Genomic DNA, 26,891 nt, shown 5'->3' with positions numbered 1-26,891 from the left:
GCCAGCAAATATTTGTTATCACAAACCTTATCACAAAAAGCGATTAGACTAATATAAACGTCATATATACAACAGAAATTAAAAAAATGATTGCAAGTAATCAATGCATATATTCATGTTTGCTTATGTTTATTGATTTTTTTAAAACTGCAGCGAATAATTATTAATACTAGACAATTATTATTCGCGATCTTATCTAATGATTGCTTGAAACCCAAGATCAATGTTATTTGTATTCAGCGCTATTGATTGCTTGTAAAAGCAGATTATTTTTTATTTGTAATCATAGCCAATGATAAAGTATTGGTAGTCATAAATCATGTTATAATGGTATATACTAATTAAGTGTAAACGCAGATTATTTTTATTAGTAACTGTTCCTAATTACATCTTACAAACGCAGATCTTTTTTATTTTAGTCGTAGCTAATGATTAGGTCATTACAATCGTAATTCACAAATTCACAATTCCTTCACATTCGTCAATCAAAGTACTTCAAATTAAGCACTTAAAACCGTTATATTTATAGCGAATCTGAATCGCTATGATTACAAATAAAAATATAAAAATACGTGTTTTATTTGCAACGAATGGTTACCTTTAAACATTTTATATGTATCAGTAACTAATGATTACACTTGTGATTTTTATTTGCAACCGTAGCAAATGATTACTTCTGATCATAAACTATTATTAATAATAATCTTCATTGATGATTGCTTGTTATCGAGAATTATGACAGCTTATAATCACGTTTAAAATTGTAATCGTAACTAAAACTGAAAAACTTTCGATTAAAAATAGAAATTTTAATAACTGGAAATATTTTATTTAAAGAAAAATCCGTTAGGTTTGAACCAGCCAACCCTGAAGCAAAGTAAACAAAAGCCATTAACGCTGAGTGAATAATTATTTTCCAAAGTTTCGAACATTAGGTTATTTGAGTAATTAAGTTACAGAATAACGAAGCTGTAAATAACAGGTTTCGTAGTTGGCAGTCAATGAGCTACCCAAAAGCATTCCCAACTCTCAGAGAATTCTATTTTCTTGAAACAAACATAAGTTGTGGCGACCAGGAATTTTAAGTGAATATATTAAAATGATATCACTTTCTAACGCTTCAGCTGCCTCCGCCATCTTTCCAAGCGATGACAAATTATCTGCCTCTGCATAGCTGTCAAGAAGAATCTCTGGAAGACACCATTTTGTCCCCCCAGAGAACGTCCCCACAACACCCCTTAGCCCTCTCCTTTTCCGCTAAATGTCGAGGCCCGAATATCCTTGCCTGTAATAAAGGCTTCAATCGATGACGTATAATCCAAACAGAAAACCTTCCCGTAATGAGTTATATGGACTGTATTGCTGACCATGGTCCGATCGAGTTACTGAAACGTCAACCCTTTCATAGACATTGGGTATACCTATGGGAATTAGATTCTCTTTCAGTATGAATTAATTGGCACTACTACTATATTATTATGATTATCTCTATCGGACTTGTTTGATTATGCATGGTACATTGGATTTTCTACAGAACCTATTTCATTATGAACATTAGATAAAATTATCATAAAATAACCGCGATACATTGAAATATTATTACTAAAACATTTTGCAATATTATTTACAATTACGACTGCGTGAACTATAATACTAAATTGCGCATTTAAAATTGTTTCATCAAATGACACAATATTCAGATAATGCATGTATTTTAATTTGCTTTTATAAGTTTATTTAAAAGAAGTTTTTGATTTTGGCTGATATAAATTATATAAGTTAGGCTTGTATAATCAAAGAATGAAACTAATTTACAAATACAGAAAAAGACCAAATAAGTAAGTAACATTTAAAATAACAAATCGAAATAGAAAAAAAAACGTTCAAATAATTCGGCCGATATTAAAGCCCGCATAAATAGGCCTGTGAGGTGAAATTTAGGATTTTATGTTCCTGAAGCATATAGATGGAAGCACCTTTTTAAAATTTTTACTCATTGATCGTTTCTCTGTTTTATTTTTTCAAGATTTTCAAAAAAGGTGTCAGCACTCGATTTATTTATAAAGTTTTCTTAATGATTTGGCAATTTATTTGTTATTTTGATGTGGCTTGTCTAACTGAAACTTTATCTTTATTTATTTTTCTTATTTGTGGGCGTTTCTTATCTCTTATTTTGTGTACTTTTAAGTCATTATTAAGAATTACTTCGTTACTGTTTGTCCTTTATTTTTCTTAGCATTTACATTTAAATTTTTCTAATTGCTTTTTCTTCAGTACCCCCAGAGATAATGATTTGTTACGGGAACTCGGAGGATTTTGCAAACACGACAGATTTAACGTGCACTAAGCATAATTTAAAATTCTTCAGTAGGCGTGACTCGAACTCACGCTTTCACGGACCCAACGTCCTACTAACCAGGCTATCCCGTCAAATATACCGCAACCCCCAATAACTAAAATATATTTTTAGCCAGTACACGTTTTCACTCGTCCGTTTACGTGTCGGCATTGGATTTTCCTTCAAAAGAAAATTTAATTTAGTGAATTTAAGTGAAAAATTCTACGAAGAATGCGTAATGTCATAATATAATGAAATATGCTATTTTGTGATAAAAACACACCCCAAGACATAAAAACTAAAAACCAAGAAGGCATGCTATCCGTTCGCATCTATTTCTGATTAGGGAGACCACTGATAGTTTTATAGTGATCCGAGTCACCTATATTTCAGTGGTCTCAGACCAACAGATCAACTTTAATTTAGAGCTTTTAAAAATAAAAATCGATATACACCAAACTGAAAGAGTTTCAAGTAGCTGATAAAGCGATCAAGTAACTTGACAAGTTAAGTAAAGTCACCATAAGTTTTTACAACATCGCAAGAAAACCTAAATTTTTTTTCTAACCTAAAAAAATCTTCTCTCGCAAAAGAAATTTTTTACAGTTCTGTAGACAATGGACTATTTCTTTACATTATCCATTAAAAGCATGTTTTTTTTACTACTTTTACGATAAGTGTCAATACAACCAATAGCATATGTGAGATCTTTAAACATAATGTATAATTCTTGGTATTAAAAGTGTGAGATGCATATTATTCTGGCATTTTTATATATATATTATAATATAGTTCTAGCATTTTTGCATTCGAAACTAAAGTCATTGAATTTACCTGATAAAAGTATTTTACCTAATGAGGTTAACCGCAGCGCATAAATGTTAATTAATTTCCTATGAAGGTTAATAAATCTCGTTTAGAAGCAAACTAAGTTAATAATCATAAATTGCTCGGACAAGCCTGGATAATAATCATAAATTACTTAGAGTTAATCAAGTGGCTTCAGATGCTACCGGAACATAAATTTACTTAGTCCTAAATGACTTGCGTTATAAAATAACACTCTCACGTAACCTTCAAAACCAGTCTGACTGTTTCATATAATTCTCCAGAATAATATTAACATACGGTTAGAAAAACAAGAAGGAAATATCACGAATAAAATATTTTTCAACGATTGGCTTTTATTCAATGAGTAACAAAATTAAAATCCACTGTTTTATATTTAACATCTTTTTGCATTTTTTCAAATGCACTAATTGATTAAAAACGATTTGCTTGTTTATTTCATTTTTTCACTAATTATTGTGAACCCAAGTTAAGTTTGATAGATTGCTTAAAATTTATTTGATGAGAAATTTAAGTTTGATAGATTGCTTAAAACTTAAGTGAGGAGATATATTCTATGTTTTAACAACAACAACATATATTTATTTGTTTTTATTTCAATGTTTTAAATTTAATATTTATTTTGAAGCAAAACACTAATTTTGTTTTGCTTGACTATCTGTCGGTATTTCTTTTAATAAGTTGCTTGAGGTCACAATACAGAACATGAACATTTTCAGTTGTTTGAGTATCTTTACGAGACTGTTAAAATTCCCTTACCATCTTTTTAAATTTCAAATAAGTATAAATAATATAAGAATTCTAAAATCCTTAACGTATATCTCAATGTAACACAAATTTCAATAACACCAAAAATCTGTAAAAAATATTTTTAAAAAACTGACGTACATATATATATTTAGAAAGATAAAAAGAATTATTTTTAAATCCAAGAGGAACTATAAATTTCTACACGAATTATTGTTGCCATAAATCAAAAAAGAGAAATTCTTCCAACATAGATAACATTCCTATTCTGATGTCCTTCCCCAAAACTCATTCATTTATTGCACGCTTTCAAGGGATTTCATTCGCAAAAGGATGCTAGAACAAAATGGAATCCAAAAGGAACAAGGGATCGAATAAAATTCCATCCTAGCACAAAACTCACAAATATTTTCATTCGATCGAAATCATTTTTTCCCACGTCGCTTCAATGATTTCCAACTTCTGGCTGCTACCGACGGAAATTTATGGGCACTCTCCTCGTAAATTAACCCAACAATTTGAAATAGAAAATGGAACATTTTTCGCGTGCGACGAAGTTCGACCAAGCGACAAAAATTGGCGGGATAGTGAAGTTTCCACCGAAATGGTAAAAGCTGCCACTCTACCGCGAACACCGAAACAATATACTGTATCCCCAACCATTATCAGTTATTGGAAGTTTTAGTTATTCTGTTTAATTTCGGATTATTATGCCTCATTCCACGTGTTTTGGATTTGACAGTTAAAGCTCATTTCTGAAGGCTCTTTTGTTGCTTAAAATTAATTTGTTCTTTGAGTTTTTTTTTTGCTAATACCATGCGATATTTCAAACCGCCGTGAGTTTACAACTGTTAGGTCAAGTTTAGCCAATCTTTAGACAACGCTCTCTATATCAAGTCTGAAAATGACGCAAAACGCCTACATGATAATCAAGTCCACAGTTTTTTGAAAATGAAAAACGTTTGTGATCTAATTTTTTTATATTTATATGCTACTCTAGAGCTGCATCATCATAAGAATTATCAAAAATTGAGAATTATTTATTGGTTTTTATCATTTTCATCAAGATAGAAAAATCTTGTCAAATTGGTGATTTTGAAAAAAAAGTTTAATAACTTTAAAAATATTTGTGTTATTTGTCCGTTCTAATGTCTAATTAGTTCTTTACGGCAAGATAGTAAAAGTAGTTTAAAATGATGCTTTTATCTCAAGAGTAAAGGCCTGGTTTCTTAGGACAGGACGCCGTCAGCTGGAAATCAGCGCTAACCTTTGATTGGTCCATTTGTGAGCTTGATAGTATACGTCATCGAACGCTCATCTTGAACTACAATTGCCGTCCAACTCAACTGCAGTTGGATTACAACGTGACGTTAACCACAGAAGCAATGGCGGACAGCATCCAACAGCACATTGAAATCAGCCAAGATTTTGATTTTGATATTAAACATAGCTTCTTCATTAAACATAGCACTCTTCATTTAGCTCAGCTATAATGTGTTTTTTCTTGGACAAAGTCATTATTTACTCTCTAAAACACTGGTCGACAATAACAAAATCAATATAAATTCAAAATAAATATTTGTTTACGTTATTAACGCATGCGCAATGAGAGATAATGTCTGCGTTGGACCAACTGCTCACGCTGAGCTAACAAAAAAGTATTTTTTTGGCGTCAGCTCTACGTCAACTTTCCGCTGACGCCCAGATAAGGCGCTAGTTCTAAGAAACCAGGCCTTGAGCTAACAAACCAGTATTTTGTTGGCGTCAGCGGGACGTTGACGTCACGCCGACGCCCAGATAAGGCGCTTGTCCTAAGAAACCAGACCTTAAGGCCCAAAAACTCAAAGTAAGAGTAATTTAATTATGTTTTTTTTTTATTAGCGATGTCAAAACAGCTTCGAAACACACTTTTATAAGTTATTTTTGAACGACAAATCACATGAATATTTAAAGACCAATTTTCGTAGGGTCTGACGTTAGATGAAATAACATTTTTTCCAAATAATATGCTATTTTCATAACTGCATTGAGCTTACAACAGATATTCTTTACTATTAAGGCAAGTTTAGGTTATTTTTAGCCAGCTCTCTCTAGGCTAATTCTGAAAATGGTACAAAACGTCAATATGAAGAAAGGCTATAGTTTTGTGAAAACGAAATGCGTTTGTGTTCTTTTAATACAAAAATATTATTTCAACGTTGCGTTATCTGGGCTCATTAAAATATACAAAATTCAGACTTATTTACTTATTTTATAATTTTTGTCCAAGTGGAAAAATCTCGCTACATTGGTGATTTTTAAAAAGGTTTCATAGCATTTTGAATACTTACGTAAATTGACTGCTATAAGAACCAAGATAATTTTTTATGGTATATAAAGTTTAAAATTAAAGCTTTGTTCCTAAACAGTTGAGAATAAGGCACTCCAACAGTAGCTTGGTAATTTTCCTTTTAAAAAGTACTACGAAAAACACTGTTAATATACTAAAATTGTTAATACACTAAAATTGTCAGAGGTAGTCAAAAAATTCGAAATTTAAATACCGTTTATTTAAGAAAAAAATTAATTCCATCCAAAAATGAGCCAAAAAATATTTATAATAAAAAAAAACTGAAATAAAATTAAATAATTTTACGTTTTTCTGTAAGTTGTGTGATTTTGAACATTCAATTTAAATTTAAATCTTAACAGTGGAGATTTGTTTGATTTTCGAATCCCACTGAGTGTTTATAAAATAGGTTTGGTTTTATATTCGGATATCGGAAATCTGATTGCGTTATTTATTATAAATCTTTTTGAATCACTTACAAAAACACAGCACAAAGATTTATAGAAATAAAAGTGTTTTTTTATTTTTATAATTAACAAAAATAATCTTTGGGAAAATTTATAACGATTTTATTAAACTATTCCGATCTGGAGCCGGTATAGCGAACAAGAATTTTAATTTTTGATTAATAATAATAAGAATCCCAAACTTTGTTTTATTTGATAGCAAAAGTTCTTTATTATTGACTCTTAAATATTATTGTCTTTAAATGTCATTTTCTAGGGAAAAGAGCATGCAATATAAGTTGAAATATTTTTATTATTAATTTTAAAAAGTTGGTACATTTAACTTTAAGAGAATTAATTATTTTTATTTAGTTTTATTTATTTTAAGGCATAGTTTCAATATTCAGCTCAACTTATCCTCATTGCCAACCGTAAAAAATAAACGAACATTTTCTTGATTTAGGAACGTTTTCTGGAATTTTCCAATTTTGTAAACGGGAATGCCAGAACTTACTTAATTTTATTAAATTAATATTCATAGCACCATGGTAGTATATTGTGTACTATCCCTCAGTTAGTTAAACATTTCAGCTAAAAAGAATTTCTTCTCTTCTTCTTTCAAATTCCCATTTCTTGCCTAGCTAGACAAGGGCCATTAGTTTGTTTACCTTCAAAAAGTCTAAAACAAGTAAGGGTGTTTCTATAAGGTCTCTGTAAAAGACCGAGGCAGTTCAGTAGATGTTCAGGGGATGCCTGGGCTGAAGAGAAAAAAAAAGGAATTTAGGGGTCAAAAGGAATTTAAATATACATATTCATTATTATTACGAAATTGTTCTTTAAACTCCCGAGGTTGATAAAAACCTGATACTTCATTTACAAAAATCTTTAAATCGAAAAAAAAATTCTTAATTGATTAAAATAAATAAATGAAAATAAAAATAAGTAAATAAATTTTCACAATGCATAAAAGATAGAAATCATAATAAAAAAAAAGAAAATTTGTGTCATTGAACAATTTGGCTAGATGTTGGCTTCGTATCAGAAAATAGAATGACAATGTAAAGAAAAGTAGTTTATTTATTTATTTATAAATGTCTCGGCAATGTAAGGAAAAGTAGTTTATTTATTTATATTAATGTTTTGGGTTCATAAAAAAAGCAAAATTTTTATTTGGCTATATTGAGAAAGCATTTGCTAATCGCTACACAATTAATAATACATAATGAAATTTCTCAAATTTTGAATTACAAAATGTTAAGGATTCTGTCAGAAATGATAAGACAACAAAATTGATAAAAATGGCGATTTAAATTATTAAAACTGACTATAATTGAATACAGTTAAAAGAAAGCTTTAAATAGAAGAATCGAATTCAAAGGCGATGCTTGGTAAATCAAAGGAAAAGGAAAAGTCATTTAGGCTAAGCTCTGTTGCATCCGAACTCATTATTGATTTCAAAATTATTGTTGTTTATATTCATGAAGATACAAACTATAAAATTCTGGGGCAATAAATAGGCATCATTGTTAACTTCCAGATAAAGAAGGGAGACTTTTCGCCATGAAAAGGCATCCTCCTAGTACCCAAAAATAATTTTCACTGAACAAAAGAAATCTAAAATGGCTACCTCGCGCGATTCCGGGTGTTGTACACCATCCGGACGAAACAAACCGTAAAAAAAATTACATTATCCCTCTAACCACCCCCAACAATGAAAGCCGAGGACCTGGAACAGAAAATGTTGAATACCTCTTCGCCGAAATGACTTCTTTTTAACTTCTTCAGTCATTCGTGAAACGAGCGACACGCATAAAAGATGGAAATAATAATAAAAGAAAAGAACATTTGCATGTGGAACAATTTGGCGAGATGTTGGCCTCGTTTCCTATCACCTAAATTGGCACTTTTTCGAGTAAAATTATCCTACTAAAAACAATAGATGTTAAACGGTTGGAGTAGTTTAGAAAGTAATTGCACCATAACACAAATACGATGGAGACACGGGACTAAAATCCGCAAGTTTCCGACTGAAGATTCGAATAAGTAGTCCATGAATGAAAATTTATGCATGCTGAAGAATCAGTAGAAGTGAAGTTATTTTTTCCCTTCTTTTTTTTTTTTTTTTTTTTTTNTTTTTTTTTTTTTTTTTTTTTTTTTTTTTTTTTTTTTTTTTTTTTTTTTTTTTTTGAACGAAGAATTAAACATGGAAAAACCAGGTTTAACTAAAAAATCTCCAAGTTCATTCTACGTCGTTTTAAATTTCTCATAAAATTCGAAACTTAATTTTTTTACGACAACAAACCAAGTTCTGATGAATCTTGAGACACAGTGTGTTTTTCGAAGTTGTTTAATCGAAATAAGAATTGAGCAAGGACAAGTTTAGCGTGACTTCAAAATTATAAAGTGTTCCACGAAGAGCTCAGCGTTCCACGTAGTTTTAAATGTTTCATTGAAATTTAAAAAATCTTATGTTTTTACAACGGTAAAGCATTTCGTGATGAATTATGAGCAGCAATGTTTATTGTCCGTTGCATTTTCTAATTTCCCTGTTATTTTCAGCCTAATTAAAATAAGTGTATAAGCATTTAGTCTTATTAGGAAATTCACATAAAACTGAATTTGTTTAGAATTATAGCAACGAATAATTAATAAAACTACTTTCATTGAGAATTTACTATTTGGCGCTTATTGTGAGCTTCGCAAAAAAAACCGGGCCAGTTGAACAGCGAATGGTGAATTTTGACATTGGATGATTAGCTTTCTGACGAATTGTGAGCATTAAAAATATTTCTTTTTGTCCCTTTTAGATAAAAATTAAACATGAACAAATCAGGCGTAACAATGAAATTACAAAAACTGATAACTCGTCATTTACGTAATTTTAAAATTTTCATGGAAATTTTTAACTTGAAATATCTTTAGAACAAACAAATTCTTTTCTAAGCATGTAGTAAGACCAAGAGTAATAATGAAATCTTAAAAACTGATAGTTCGCTTTTGCTCACAAATTTTTTTTTATTTAATTGAAATAATAATTCAACATGAGAAAACCAGGAAAAGTATAAAATAATAAAAATAATGATAGTTAGACATACTACATTATTTTAAATTCTTCATTGAATTTCAAAGCTTTATAAGCCTTTACGACAACGAAATATTTCAGACCAAATGTGAGCAACAATTTCTTTAGTATTTTATAATATGCCTGATATTTATTAGGCTTCTTACAATAAGTCAGTATGTCTTTATGATAATTAGGTAATGTACGAAGAATTTCTGAAACTGAAACAGCTTAGGCTTATTGTAATCAATTATGGTTATTAACAACAAGTCATCACTACTCTTGGCTTATTACAATCTACCTGAAATAAATGGGGCTGATAAAGTAATAAATGATATAGATTGGAAAATTTCATTTATATTTTTTTAAATGCGTCATTTTCTTTAAACAAGGAATGGAACATCAAAAAACTCATTCGTATTTCTGTAGCTACATGCCTGCATAATCAAAAGGATTCTCTTTCTAACTTAAATACTGTATGCGTTGCTAGTTTTTTTGCGCTTAATTAAATAAAAAAGCTTCAACAACAAAAAAAAAATCAATGCAGCCTACATAGTTCATTACTTTGAAAAATTATTTTTTTACAGTTAGTGTATATTAACGAATACTCTTGTAGAAAATTTTGATTTATTCCAATGCGCCAGAAAAAATTACAAGGTATGATTATTTTTAGCCTTAATATATTTTGCTGAAAATGTTCCATTAAAATTCAACAATAATTATCTCCAGTAGGTATAACAACCGAATTCTTATTTTTTCCTACTAAAAATCAATATTTTCGAAAGTAAAGTTTGAAGTAACAAAGAGTCTAGACTAAAAAAGTAATGAAAGTAAAGGGGCGTATACACTTTACAAAATAAGATGATAATAATGAATCCTTCTATTATGTTGACAAGGTGTTAAATACCATATTTCACAAAACATCACATAGTTTGCTACGATTTATGAGTGCTTTCTAAAAAAAATGGCAAAAATGATCGCAATGTATAAAATATCATTAGTATTCTTTTTCGATAAGTTAAAAAAAAACATTTATTATCTCTGTTTTAAAAACATTGATTATTGATATTGAGACTCTGGTCAAAGAAAAAGTTAAAAAAAAATATATTTGTATATCATATAAATTTGATTAATAATTTTTCGCATGCACTCCAGTCCATTTCAGAAAAAGATCGATTAGTTTACTTTTACTGAGCGATGAATAATGAATAGAAAGTTCCAAGTCGATATCGTGTTAGATATAGCACATTTTTATACCAATAATTTATATTTTCTGAATATCGGGGGTAAAGAAAACAAATAAACGGCTTACAAAAACTTTCCACTTGACAATAATAGCTAGTATCGGTTGCTCTATCGGATAAAATGTTCAAAACTTAAAAAGAATAATAAAGTATAAAAATTAAATAACGAAAACAATGCACGAACGATGAATAATGAAATTATTTCAGTTTTCGTTTGTAAACCGCTGTTTGGCATACAAGTAGGGAAAAAAATTGCGCTTCATTTTTAAAACAGTCATGCTCAGAATGTATTTCTGCTTTAGAGTATGTTTTCCGAAGTTAATTAGGTTGCTTTATTTTTTTTTCTCAAGAAATTATTATTAATAGTCAGCTTCAAAAATGCAATAAATATTACGAGATGCTCACTGAAAAAGATGTATGAAGCCACAAAGGGAGTTGAGTAAAATTATAATTTATGAATGCGACACTTATGATTAGAATGTTTTAATTTCTAACAGTGTATAATGATCAAAAAATAAAACTGAGAGTAAAAGAATAAGTAAATGAAAACGATGAAGATACTCAAGAAGGGGGATTTACAAATGATGAAAAGAAATTTCCCAAAGTATATGAAAATCTAAATATTTGAAAACGGAAATGATTCGGAAAATTTCACGATTTTGGAAAATTGAACCTCAAGAGGTATCCAAGTACTCAAAAAATTAATTTAAAATTGCTATGTTATTTTCGTAAGCAGTTATAGAAACTTGGGCGCCATTCCGTTATTTAGTAAACTTTTTGAATGATAAAAAGGGATATTTAATTTGAGTTAATGGTTTTTTTTTAATATATTGAATTTTGAGCCTTATCAAATTATTCACTATCTTTCATGGATGTAACTAGAGATTATATTATAAACTATTAATATAAAAATAACTGGATGTATTCTATTTTTTTCTTCTTTATTCTTTTATTTAAAAATATTCATTTTAGATACTGACTAAATTATCCCTAGAATAGACTGAATTATCCCTAAAAGCAACCCTTAATATACATTTTTAGAATCCTTATCAATAAGGAAACCTAACAAGTATGCACATTTGAGGTGAAAAAAAAACACTATCGAAATTTAACAAATCACAGTACAAGATAGTGGATGTAATAAACAACAAGTCAAGATTCTTTAATTTACTGCTTTAACTTTGAAAACTTTCTAAAATAAACAGGCATCTGATCTGATTAAAAGGGATAAGTATCAACATTATCACCTAAATATCGTAATACAGGATAAGTATCATCCTTATGATTATAAATTTTGATTGTGAAAGGGCGCAAAAAAGAATTAAAAGATGATTTTTAAAAATTCCTTGAAGTGTCGAACTCCTAATGAGCTAAGTTTTAACGTAATGCAATTTGTTAGATTTCGAAACTGATTTTGTTTTTTCCTTCGTTTAAATATTACTTTACGACTATTTAAGCATTTGCTTTTTTGTTTTTATTTTTTATAGGAATTCTAAAGGTAGATATTGAAGGCGGTCTTTATAGAGAACCCTGCATGAGTATTATGCATTATATAGGATGTATAAAAGGTATGGAAACGGTTAAGTAGGCAAATGGGACCAAATATCTAGAAATACTAGCGTGAAATATTTTCAAACCTACATTTTTATAGATCAAATGGTACACGACTTGACTTTACCTTTAACTTCGACCTTAGATTGCCAAGAGAGGGGGGGGGGAGAGATCAACCTTGAAAGGTTATGGTTGCTTTTGGAAAGCTCTCCCTCCACATTAAAGTTATCCAAACAATTACCGTTTTAACTATCGTTAGCTAACACCCGATATAAAAATTCTGACGCAAGACTTCAGTATTGTTGGAAAATATAGTTCAAAAGTGTAAGAAAAGTGTAGTTAATGCGAAGATGGGCTGTGTTACTTATAGAGGGGATGAAGTGGGTGCTTTCCCAATTAGTTCAAGTATTTTATTTAGTTTTCTTTTGTTTTTAAACGTTTTTATTTTCCTTTCAGTAAACTCCAATGTTTAATAATTTTACAGCCTTGTTATGAGTTGGTATTTTGTTTTAGATTTATCGTTTCGAAGATGTCTGCAACTTTTGTATAGGGATCCTAACTTCTACACTTTAATATATTGTTTTTAAGAAATATTAAAGAAGTCCAGAGTTACAATAAAAAGCGTTTGCGATCAGATTTTTTCATATTTGATTTATTGCCTTGATAGTAACATCTTTGCATGCTTTAATTACGTAAAAATTTAACCATTAGATCAAAAGTTTAACTGGGTGTTTTTTTTCCTCCTTCTTCACTGTACTATTAGATGCATAAATTATATACATAATTTTAACAATGTCTTTAAGAAACTCAAGAAATTTATTATTTATCATAAAAACAAACATTTCATTAAACATTAAATCTTGAAAATGGACCCTTCACAAAATATCTTATTGTAAAAATGGGCCTTTCACTAAAGGTTTCACTGTAAAAATGGGCACTTTCAAAATTTTTTTATCTTAAAAATTGACCCTTCACAAAATATTTTATCGTAAAAATAGACTATTCACAAAATATTTCATTAAAAAATGGATCATTCTCGAAATGTTTCATAGTAACTTACTTTTGAAAATATCTTATTAAAAAGGTACCTTTCATCCTGAAAACAGATCCTTAACAAAATAACTTATTGTAAAAATGAACCCTTTATAAAATATTTTATTATAAAAATTTAGTTTTTAAAAATTTTTTATTTATAAAACTTGAACAAAAAAATTTCTGTCACGGTTTTTTAAATTTATTTTGTTTAAAACATTTGCGCTTCTCGAGGCAATAGATTTTATCCCAAAACATTGGTAGCAGCATTAAATCTGATTGAAAGTGAAAAGCGAGAGAGTGTTCGATAAAAGAGAACCAAATGTTGTTCCGAAGTTGACGAACGAAATTTTAATTAAGTGTGTGTTATTAAGGTTTAGTAATTAATAAGCTGCAGAAGCTAATTAAACTTTAAGTTAATGAGATCTTTGGAATCGATAGTAAAAATAATTAAAAATTTTCAATTAGTAAATCTTGTCCTTTAAGTAGTTTTTTTTTTATAAATAAATATTTTAAGATGGGAGAGTGAAATTATTTTTGTAAAATCTGATATTGAATACGCTGTTTCTTTTCAAAAAAATGTCATGATACTGAGGATTTTTTTTAAAATTTGTTTATTGACGAGGCTACGTCATTTGGTTTGAAATGACGTCCAAATCTTGTTGGCCAAAATACTGCGAGTATAAAATATCACTAGAGTGCACTCACATGGGAACAAAATATAATCTTGTGGTGACAAAATGTACAGAATATAAAAAATTTTCAGAACGAAATCTAATACAGACATTTTATCACAAGAGTTGGCGTCTTGGCGAATTTGAGTGACGCCATTTACATCATCCCTTTCGCCCACTCATGAGTTCGTGGTTGTATTATTCTATTTTAAATCTTTGATTGATTATAATTGATAAGAATTAATTTCATTTTTTGGTAAAAATACACTTCTATGGCGAAGTTTCTGTTCATCAGAGCGTTATAATTGTTGACATACCCACTCAGGATGTAATATGCTATGTTTGCTGTTAATTATGAAATAAACTGTTAACTGTTCGTAGCTTTTCGTCATTGTTAGCATTGTTTTGTCGATTTCAGCAAGTTTTCATAGAGCTTTTCAACAGGAACCTAGACTAGCAAGATCATATTAAAGTGATATACTGCTGTGGCGATCATGCGTCCGAGATTAATTCTCTAGCGATGTTGAACCACATTTAAATGAATTTAAAATAGATTTTGTTATGGTTGGATTATTTATTTAAGAAATCTTGTCGTGTTTATATTAATTCTCCAAGTGATTTTGTAATTGCGATATTAATTCAACAAGATATTTTGTAGTGGCAAGATTATTTTTACAAAACAAGTTGTTATGATAAGCTTTATTTCCTACGTGATGTTGTCTTGAACACATTTAGTTCTTCAATAGATTTTGTCGTGTCTGTTTTATTTCTACAGGAAATGTTGCTGCTTTTTGATGCTAACTAAAAAACTTTCTCGACACGAACTTTTTGTTTAGATAAAACTCTGTTTTCTGTTTGAAAGCAGAGAATTTTTATTTAAAACCTGAGTTAAGGAGTTATTTTTTAAAATTAAAAAGTTTGAAAGATGTAAATTAGCAGTTTTTAGTGCACCTAATTTTAATCATTTGAGGTTCTCTTTCATTTCAGACAAAGAGAGAGTTTCAGCAACTCCAAAATTTTCTGAATTACACCTAATTTTTTTTTGCATTATTTAGATAAAAATACATTTTTAAAAAAATTTAAAAAACTCATGATAGAATGATAAGTATAGTTTCTTGCAGACGATTTTCTTCCACAATGAAAAAGTAAAAATTCATTATCTCGCATTTGATTTGTTAAGGGCATATCAGCATAAGATGCGCCATTTTTAATGGTCCAATCAGATCCAACGCTCTTGCAACGTCAAATGGTTTTTCTTTTTCAAGAACGAATGTTCTCCTTATTTATTGAAATATGTCGCCAAGTCTAGGATGCCAGTAAAACTACGAAACTATTACCTTTTTTGAACAGTTCTATGATATATATCATAACAGATATCATGAGTTAAATTTCTGTCTAACTTTTAAAAGCCTTTTTATTGATTTTAAAAGATATTTGTGTAATTTGATAGCGAAAAAACGGAACTATATAAAGTGGCGGATGATTACATAAAACCTATACCGCAATGGTCTTTTCTTAACTTGCAATGGAGTATAACTTTTTTTATATTTAAACTGTTCCTCCATCACAACATTGTTAAATATCAGAAAAAATGCAAACATTTTAAAAAAATAATACTCATGGATTTCAATAATTTCCCTCTAATTTCTCGTTCATTTAAGACAGTATATTTTTTTTAAATTTTTTAAAATATTACCAACAAGATTGCATATCTCTATATAACATAAAATCATAGAAGTCTGACCTCGTTTTCCATAGTTGTCGGCTCATTTTTATTGGCTGGAAAATCATGTGGTAGGATCCAGTTTTCCCCCATTCATTTCCATATAGTTTGGTTGTCATCAGCATAAAATTAACAAAAGTTGTAAAGATATTGTTTTCCTTTAAACATTTTTGAAGGAGTTTGTTCGGGTTAGTGGTGGAAGCAGGTTGAATTTGAAGAAGAGCCTCAGAGCTCAAATAAATCTTATAAGGATAAATTAAGCTGACTGAAACGCAGTGCTATAAGCGAAAGCAGAGAGCACGCCGCACTTTACTATACTCAATATTTTTGTATCCCTAATTTAAAGTTATTTTTCAGTAGTGCTATTATTAGTGAAAGTTTTAAATTATGGTTGTGAACTCATCAAATTTGTTTGAACAATACAATGTATTAAGAATATAAATGTTATTTTAAAAAAATGATAATTAAAAAATCACTTCTGTTCACCAAGAGATCTAAATGTTTATAATACTAATAGATATATTTGGAAGTGGGAAGTAGAGGTGCAAGAGCGTAAGTAAACAGAAATTCTTTTGGTACATAGATGTTAAGTGAATATTTTTAATTTTAGTAGAAAAACTGTTTTCTGGCAACAAAAAAAAACAATTATTGCGAAGCAATCATCGGGGTTGGTGAGCGGCAGCGAACAGGGGGCTTTGCCCCCTAGTACGGTATAAAATCAAAGGTATGCTTCGAGTTTACCCCAAATGTTTGCTATCAAGTCAAGGAATTTTATTATTATTACTAGGAGGCTTCGCCCCCTGCTCGCTGGCGCTCGCTAACCCCCGGAACTGCTTTCGCAGTTCATTTTGGATTGCTTCGCAATCCGATGCTCGCTCATTGGATACGTTCTTAATGTCTAGCCTTTGTATACTTTCTTGAACACTGAAGAAAACTTTTCACTGTAGAAAATTCTAAACCTGTGCATTTCAATATTAATTTGAAATTGCAAACTGTTCACATATTTTTCTTAAACACACTGTTCTGAATTTCAGTTGTTGAGAAAAGTAACTGTTGTAAGTTTTGTTTTAAAGTCTTTCCCACCAGAGGGCTAAAACCATGTGTTGTAAAACAATATGAAATAGTACTGAACGCCGGATATAAAGCATCGGCTTCGATGAAGATAATTTTGTGAGAATTTTTTTGATAATTCGGTGAGAATTCACCCGATTAGCCATATGATGCTCACTACGTGCTCTTGCGCGCCTAATCCTATCAATTAAAACGTATTGGCGTTTTATATAATATAGATTAGCCATATGATGCTCACTACGTGCTCTTGCTCGCCGAAGCCTATCAATTAAAAATGAAAACTGTTGCCAACGTGAGAAAAGAAATATCATCGGTTTTATTGATACATACGTACGTATTAGCGTTTTATATAATATAGATAGATTATTATATATATAGTTAAGAATAAAAAATATAAAGAATGGATAACATGGAATATAGTAATTAATGAAAAGAGAAGAAGAAAAATTATTAAAATAAAATATTTTTAAAAAAATTTATATTAAACTTATTAATTTCCTAAGTTTTTTTCTTTTTATCCTTTTTGTGATATATACATATATATACTTTATTCTAGTTATATACTTTATTTCTAGTCAACAATGTTTATAATTAAAAAGTTGTAGAATATTTTATGGATTGGTAAATTAAAATCCTACTCTGCCAAATTGAAAGATTAGCACCCAGCGAAAAATCTACTTCCAGACAACACTGCTTACATTTAAAAGGTTGGTTATGAAATATTTTTCGGAGGTTAGAAGGGGAAAAAAAGGAGAAGCTAACTTTCATCTCTGGGAAATTTCAATTCTCCGAGCCAAAGTCCTCCTAATTTATTTTCCGAAATTTATTCCATCGTATGGTTTCATTTCATTTAAAATAGTAAAGAAGCCGCGTTTCCAATCTTACTTAATGAGAAGTGCTATCTCAAAGCGGATTGAGTTCTCTTTTTTCTTTCTGTCTTTCTACAGGAATGAAAGAAGAAAAGAAAAATTGAAGGAAAAAAAAAACATGTAACTTTTTCTCTTTTTGAAATGCGAAGATAGAGAGGGAACAGTTATCTTGAAGACGGAAAGAGACCTCTACCTGTCTTCTATCGATTTTGAGTCTTTACTTTTATTTTCATTAGATGTTGAGGGAAAGCTCATATTGTCATCGAGAGGAAATTTATGAGAAAAAGATTGCGTCTCTGAAAATAAAACTGTCTAGAACAGAGATAGAGTGAAATATTTCGAGGATTCCCTCCAAATAACCACTGAATATTGAATTCATTGTTACCCTACAACCATCAATTTTTTTTGGAGGCTTAGAAAAATGAACTTTGCATCTCTTTCAACAGAAAATTTTCCGTAAAACTTACTCACATAACAAAGAATCCCAATAGAAACGCGCTCTTAAAGCTCGAAATGAATCAGAAATTAAACGATCTTTTTAACGTTAACAATGCATATAATAAATTGAACGATTCTTCCAATATTTTCAAATTAAATGATTCTTTAAGTTCTAGTCATAAATTAATCAATCTTTCGAAAATTAATTCAAAATTAAATTATTCTTTCTATATTAATTATAATTTATTATTAATATTATAATTTTAAAGATAGTTTACAATTGACATTAAAAGGATCATTTATCTTTAAAATAATGAAGGAAACGATCAATATTCATAGATTAAACGACCTTTCAATATAAATTTAGAATTGAATTACCTTTGCAGCATTTAAAAATTTTTTAAACCTTCCAATATTAAAAATAAATTTTCTTTCTAACATAAACTATACATTTAACGACTATTTCGACATTTTTAAATTAATATTCGTAAATTAAGTGATCTTTAGAACTTTAATTGCAAATTATTTACTTATTTGCAATTTCGAACATTAATTGAAATGATGCTTCTAATATTATTTAAAAATTATCTTTAAAATAATAAATGGAACAAGCAATATTTTTGAAGTAAACGATCATTTCAATGTAAATTATAAATCGAATGAACGTTCCAATATATATAAATTAAATTATCCCTCCCATATTTATAGAAAATTATTCTTCAATATAAGTTATAAATTATGATTCTAATATAAATTATCAATTAAGCGATCAACGTTCATTGCGTTAGCAGAAAATAATATTTTATAAATTAAACGAACTTTCAAATAGTCATAAATATGAATTTATATTTGTAATATTAAATTTAATTTTTTGTTACAATATAAATTATACATTATACCATCACTCGTAAATTAAGCAATACTTCCATAATAACGAATTATTCCTTATCAGAAATTTTTTACTTAGCAGTTATTGATAACAAAGAGTTAAAAAATATTAAATTGAGCACTTATTAACAAGAAACACACAGGAGGATTAACTTTAAAAATAAATCATGGACCAGAAACGTATACAAAATAAAGTGCTAATAAGAAATAATGCTATTAGTTTGTGCACATAATAATGCTAATATATGCATTCGATAATAATAATAGTATGCGAAATGAACTTCAGATTAACGTAATAGTGCATATGTAATATAAATTACTTAGCGTTAGATTAGGTAACATGAAAACATATGTAATTTCGTTGTAACATTAATTATCATTCAGGAAAAAATTCTCCTCTTTAAGCCATTTTAAAGTTTACCTGAATTTTGAAAAGCATTATGTGCTCATTTTTTTGACGAACATTCAGTCTCCACTGTATACAAACAAATTTTTAGGGGGAAGATAAGTAAAGCATAACATTTTCTTTAATGCTTGCTTTTGCGATGGCTCAGGGGATAGAGAGCTCACTTTCCAATGGGGTGAACCGGGTTCTAATCCCGGCAATGGCTGGTCGATACGAATTCAGCATCCGACCTGCACCAACCACAGAGCAGATGTAAAATATCTTCAGTGGTAGGCGGATCATGGGTAAGAGCCCTCTTGCCGTCATGCTAACCGTAAGAGGTTTTCGTGGCCTTCCTCTCCATGTAACACAAATGCAAGTCAGTTCTATCGATAAAGTTCTCCACAAAGAAAAATTTATCCTAATACGTGAACCAGGAGTTCCTTTGTCTTCTGGATTGGGTTCAAAATTACAAGGCTACGGAGTTGAACATTAGTAGCCGTAAACTCAAAAATTGGGTCGGCTGTTCAACAACGGTTATAAAATTAAAAAAAATACTTGATTTTAAAGTAGATAATTGTATAATTTTGCTAATTATACACCAATATGATTATTCAAAGGATAAATAATTGGGATCCAATGTTAGAATAATGTTACTTTTCTAAAAACAGTCCAATATGGCTTGTTCACAGTAAAAGAGAATTATCTACTCTGCAAATGAATTTTGAAAAAACAAGCTTTCAAATGTATGTGAAGGAAAACGGATATTCTGTCTCATCAATTTTATATTGTAAAATGTTTAGAGTTGCTGCTCATTTCATAATGGAAGATATGGAAAAATGTGATACAATAAAGCAAAAAATTAATAAAAACGTATTTTAGATATATAAACATATGCCACTTTAAAAATAAATGACGAATGTTACTCTAGATTTCCTGATTTTCGGATTAGGTTTAGTACTTGTTGTTTTTGTTATCGTGTCCAAGGATAAGGATTGTTCTCTAAATGTAATTAAGAGAGCGAAGGTTTAGTACTTAAAAATCATAAATAAACTAATACCAAGTACTTTAATGCTTAAGACTGGCTATTTTTAGACTCATAAAACATTTAAATAATTTATCACATAAATGTAGTATATAATATAGTAAAGAGATTTAGATAAGATATTTATTATACTGTAGAGATTTGTTTGTTATTTAAGATTCTAAAGCTATTAATCTATCCATATATTTACTGTGTGTTTCGGATAATTTGTGAAAACAATAAATAATTATAAAACATTTTAATACTTTATTGTAAGAAAATAAGGATACTAATTTTATTATGTTTAAATAAAGGAATATAAGATTAATCTTAAGAAAATACCAAATTAAAATTAAACTGTTCTTTATACAAATTAAAAAAATTATAAATAACTATATGATTTTTTTTATCCTATTTTGGAATTTGTAAAAATTTAAAATATTAGATTTAGGAATTAGTAAAAGAGCAATTAAAACCAATGAATATACGATAAAAATCTGAGACTCATAAAAATAAAACTATGATTCACGCACAAAAAAATTAAAATTACACCTTTTATAGAAATTTTTCTTGATTGTAAACTATATTCTAAAATCCTTCGAACTTCTATTTTATTATTTAAAAAATGCCTACAAATCAGTAAATCAAGAGATAAAATGTGAAATTCTAATAATTAAAACCAAAACATCAAATATTGAATGAAATAAAATTTTTTGCTAATGTCCCGAAACTAAAAGTCTTTAACGAAATAAAGAGTATGAATTGAAAAACATTTCTCTTTTCAATAAATGTGATTTTTTATGGAAGCCTTTAGAAATCAAATATTTCATAATTATCAAATATTAGTTTTGAATTTATCAAACAAAAGAAGAACCGACATAAAAGGAGTAATTTCATGATTGCAAATAAATACAAGCATTGCATCTTTTCATTTCAAACACGTAATCGTTGACATAGGTAAATATGAATACCCTTGACGAAACGTTAACATATCATTTCGTTCTTTCAGTTTTTTGTTCCCAAAAACTCTAGAGAGGTGCTTAATTTCCTTTCAACTATTAATCTTCAATAAAAAAAATTTTTTATCTATTGTGCATTAACGCTTACATAACAAATATAGAAGATCAATTTCTTAAAAAAGTGGATATTGTCTTTTCTATATTTTTATAAAGAGGAAAAAAAATATCTCAATGCTCTGAAAGGTAGAAAAAATGCTCTTTAAACGCTTTTTTTTGCATGCAGATATGGGTCGATATATTTGTAAAAAAGGCATTTTCTATAGTGAATGAATGAAGTTTAACAAGGCACTTAATCATATATTTTTTTCAATGTACATATATGCAGTTTTTGTACTTTGAACATACTGTTCACTTATAACTTTCATCAAAGCGCTCACATTATTACGGCATCGATTTTTAAATTTTTTTTAAAGTAAAAAACTTATTTTGTTCAGTAAATAAAATTGAATAAATAAAATTACCTTTTCCATATAGGCTGAAAATAAGAAACATTTATTTTCATCAAACCTAAAATTATTTACTTATGGTGCATCACTTTCAAAAGAAGTGAGGGGAAAAATCTATATGAACCAAATTTTAATATCGAGATGAATTATCAAAATTTTTTTTTATTTAAAATTATGTTGGTTAGATTTTATAACTAGATGCACACTAAGTGAAGGGAAAATATAGTAGTTAGTAATAATCGTGATACTTGCATATTCAATGCGTACTTTTATGTATCGGGATATTGTCCATTTTTATGCACTTATGTGTGTTAGTGGTGTAAACCAGAATCTGGCATTGTTCCTGCCTGTTGGAAAACTTGATTTCATGGTCCCGATAACTAATGAGTACTGAGTCATTTTCCTTTTTATTCTGCTTGAAAAACTTCGTAATTAAAATTTTTATTTTTATTTTTAGTTTTGTGTCTGTTGCTTTGTTTAGGTCAAAATTTGGTTTGGCAATAATATTTGCTCCGTCGTTCAGGAAATACTTTCTAATTGTAAGGGCGTAGGGCACCGAGCTCCGGTTAAAATCAAAGCATCCAAGCTTGTCTAAAATTAACGAAATTTTGACTGCTAATTAGCCTATTAGTCTGTGAATTCTTTGTCTTGCGGTCAGGTAGTTGAACTTGTAATGACACCAGGTGCAGAGTTCTAGCTAAGCTTTGAGCTCTCTTGAAATCAAAGAGTTGAGTAAATTACAAATTAGCAATAAATTCCATGTAGCAATAAAACGAAAACTTAAACTTTGTTTGTAGCTGCCAAGAAATGGTTAAAACTTGTTTTGTCATCCTGGATAGAGAACCAGCTTAATATCATTTAAATATTGAATCAGTTAGATATTGAAGCTAGTCAGACAGTAGCAAAAAATATCATTGACTATAAATTCTGGTTCAACTGTTTTAGGCTACTATAGTACTAGCAACTACTATATAGTACTAACAGCTACTATTGTAAAATCAAACAATCAATCCTTTAAAATGCATGAAATTTAGCTTACCAAAGATTAAACTTTGTTAAAAGTAATTTTAAATAAATATATATATAAATTTCCTCCTAAAATTAGACACGAAAGCATTGAAGGGGACACTTCACGATGAAAAACCCAAAAATCGACCAAATTATACTTTTTTCAATTTTTGTTTCAAAAAACAATAGTTATATCTAGCTACAATTTAAAAAAAAATTTCTCAATTTCAGTCATTTTTTGCAAAGTTATAAGCATTTCAAGATTTGTAAACAAGGTTATGTAAACTGTCTGTTTTTATTGTTAAACTGTTTTTCTTAATGTTGTTTTTTACGATAATATTCAAACTTCGAAAAGTTCCTTGCGCATGAGTTTTGAATAAATCGTTATTTTTTCTTCATATATAGGATTGGTCTAATGTTCCGTAACCAATGTGATATGAATAAAAGCTGAATACTCACTGAATATTTTTTAAATTACTTTAAATTGTTATTTAAATTTCATTTTTTAAAAATTATATAAAGACTATGATATTTTGATTTTTTATTTGTTTAAAATTAAGTGCTAAGTTGTTCAAACATATCCAATTTTATTTATATTTATTCAAACTGTAATATAAATGAATTTCATACAGCTACGATAAAAACTCATGCGCAAGAAACATTTTGAAATATTGGAACATTTAGTAATTTAATTTGCAGATAAATTATTAAAAAAATTATAACTTTTCAACAAATTAATATTTTTGCTTCAAATTTTGGGAATATCTTTCTAAATGCTTTATTCACAATCTATGAAATTTTCATTAGAATTGGTTGATATTTAAAAAAAATCATTTTGAACCTGAAGTGTCCCCTATCTGAATCAAATACGGGTTTAGTTCAATTTGACAAATACTTACGAACATTTTTAAGGGTTTTTAAGGAATGGTAAGTTTTTAAAACAGGAATTTGGAGAAAAAATATTCATGGATAAAATACAATGCAAATTTAATTCAAAGATAAACAAGAAAAATCAATAATAAAAAAACATCAAAAAAGATTTTAGCTCAGGGATAGCGATATATTTAATTATTTTCGAGAAAATATAATACGTAATATTCACTTACTCAAGCGTTAACTATTTTTGCATAATATCTAATCCTGTAATTAATCTCACCTCCACGGGGAGATTAAATGCAATGGTATTTCATTTTCATCAGAAAGTTTTAACGGCATTCCTTTGAGGAAGAGGTAAATTGCTTTTTCGATAGTTAAATATTAGCATGGAGGAAAATGTTACTACATCTTGATAGTTAAGACAAAATGCAAGATTATATATTTTTTTATTCGTAATTTATTATGTGCAGAGATAAAATCAATCGATTGCTTCATTTATTCAATGAATAAAACTTGTAGTTACCTTCAAAAATGAAGAATTTAGCGATGTCACAAAACTGTCACTAACGTTAATGGCAGATGGGTGTTCAAAAGACAGTCTGCGAAATGTTTTCCTTCTTCTTTCGATAATTTGGTTATTCATACTAATCAACCAAAATATTTCTTGATTAGTTTCAAAGTCTTCTAATTGATATTTTGCTTACTATGCAAAACCCTTTTAAATAGGCAAGTAACACTCATTTATTAATAATGAATGCTTCAACTTTTTGCTCAGAACATTTTAAAAGTCCCATCAGGTAATTGGGACAAAGTGGTATTATATATATATGTTTGAGTTATTTATAAGTATAAGTAAGGCGAAGTAACTTCATAGCAAATTTTGAAATCATGGAAAGATAAAATTTGTTACGAACATACATATTTTTCTGACAAATGGGAGGAAGTTGACTGAATCTCTGATCTGAAATTTAAGAACTTTAAACAAATTTAAATTCATAGTTTTTTATTCTGAAAATCATATTCTTTATAGTGTATTCCAACTTTTATTTAAATAGAACTAAATTTGTCATTAGTATTTAAAAATTACAACTACTTAAAGTTGAAAATTAGGTATACTTTTATTTATCCATTTCTGAAATTTGAGTATTTTTTCTATTTAAAAACTGGACAAACTTTCAGCTGACGATAACATTTATATGGAGATAAAATGCACGAAAACAATTTAATAGTGAAAATATAAGATACTTTTCAGTTTAAAAGAAGAAGAAAATCATTTTGTTACCATTAACGTTACATTAGTTTTTTATATAACTAATCATTTTAGATTTATTCAGCTCGCACCGACCACAATACTAACGTAAAAAATATCGACAGTGATAAAAGGATCAAGAGATAAATCATCGGGTTAACCGTAGGAGATTTTGGTAGTTTTCCTCTCCATGTAACGTAAATGCTAATCAGATTCATCAATAAATTCTACAGAAAAGATAATTTGTCCGAATGCTTGATTCAGGAGCACCTTTGCCTTCTGGGTTGGGTTGAAATAACCAATGAAGTTGAATCGTGAATCAAAAATCAGGTCGGCTGCTTAAGCCGGTTATAAAATGAAATTTCCCAAGGCTGGTTTTGCTAGCAAAACAAAATGAACAAAGCATGATCCAATTAGGAATAAAATTAATTGTTATTATCTTTAAAGAATTTATTTAAGGAACTCTGAATTGAATAACATTTACTCATTAATTCTATTTTCTCACTTATGTTATCTGTAAATCTAAAACAAATAAAAGTTTTTTGTTTTTTTTTAAATAAATTTTTTATTTAAAACTTTTTTCAAGCAATGTTTTTTACATTGAACAAAAATATAGAATGTAATGAAATTTAACTATTGACCTCGATTTCTACAAAAACCTTCGTTAAAAAAATTTAAATTATAGTTTATTTGAAAAGAAACGACTTCCCGAACTTCTGGGAGTTAGCAGCATGACTTTTGCGTCAAGTAAAGCCTATCTTCAGTCAGCGCCCTCTATCCTAATTGAAAAAAAATGGCGCTACACGTCTATTTAAACAAGAACAAAAGTTTACTCCATTCTGCATTATATGGGCTAGTACAGTTTTCTTGCAGAAATTGAGAAATATTCATAAAATGATAATAAGAGAGTTTGATAATTCTCATATTAATGAAGGAAAAAAATTTAAATCTCAATTGAAATTAGCGATTTCTTTTTCAAAAGATCAAAAAACCTTTAAAATTTTTAAGTTGTCTGTCCGTTCTAAAACCCAAACAGTTATTTGTGTCAAGAAGGTAAAGATAATTTAAAAAATATATATAACTATAATTATAGCACTTAAACTTTTACTTTCCTTGGCGAAAGAACTTCTAAAAACAATTTTAATGTAATCGATATCAATCATGGTACACGGGTAAAAAAAAAAATTATGGTCAAAACTACCAGAATATTGTAAAATTTATCGTATTTCTGGTTCTACGGGAGAGTCAGAATTCTCAATAATTTTTCGAGAAGCACTTTGGAAATGATTTTGGTAAAAATTAATAAATATGGTTTTATAAAACGTGATAAAATTAGGTAAATGAGGTAAAATTTGCTAATTTTTTCATGATACCTTAAGCCATATGCTTATAAACCATTTATTCGGTAAAATTTACTTTTCAGTTTTGTATTTCTTACTAAATGTGTGGTAATAAGAACAATAATTTAAAAAAACTAGAATTTACGGTAAATTGTTACCATATGAACGGGAAAATGCCAAATAAAGATTTTAAATACCTTATATTTTGTTTCATTAACCATAATTTTTGTATTTTCTTACGAGAAATGTCATTACCGTACAAGCAAAACAAAACGAAAATAGAG

At 28.6% G+C, this 26,891-nt stretch overlaps 1 protein-coding gene across 4 annotated transcripts in view; it reads right to left on the bottom strand.

The window, feature by feature from the left end:
• The window catches only part of LOC107454647 (synaptogenesis protein syg-2), a 354,446-nt gene that overhangs the window by 320,095 nt on the left and 7,460 nt on the right, over positions 1-26,891 (bottom strand). The window lies entirely within an intron of this gene.

The sequence above is a fragment of the Parasteatoda tepidariorum genome, chromosome 1 (assembly GCF_043381705.1).
Source record: "Parasteatoda tepidariorum isolate YZ-2023 chromosome 1, CAS_Ptep_4.0, whole genome shotgun sequence".
In the NCBI taxonomy this organism is placed as follows: domain Eukaryota; kingdom Metazoa; phylum Arthropoda; class Arachnida; order Araneae; family Theridiidae; genus Parasteatoda; species Parasteatoda tepidariorum.
Note: the sequence above shows the minus strand (reverse complement) of the source record. Positions and strands in the feature narration are given on the sequence as shown.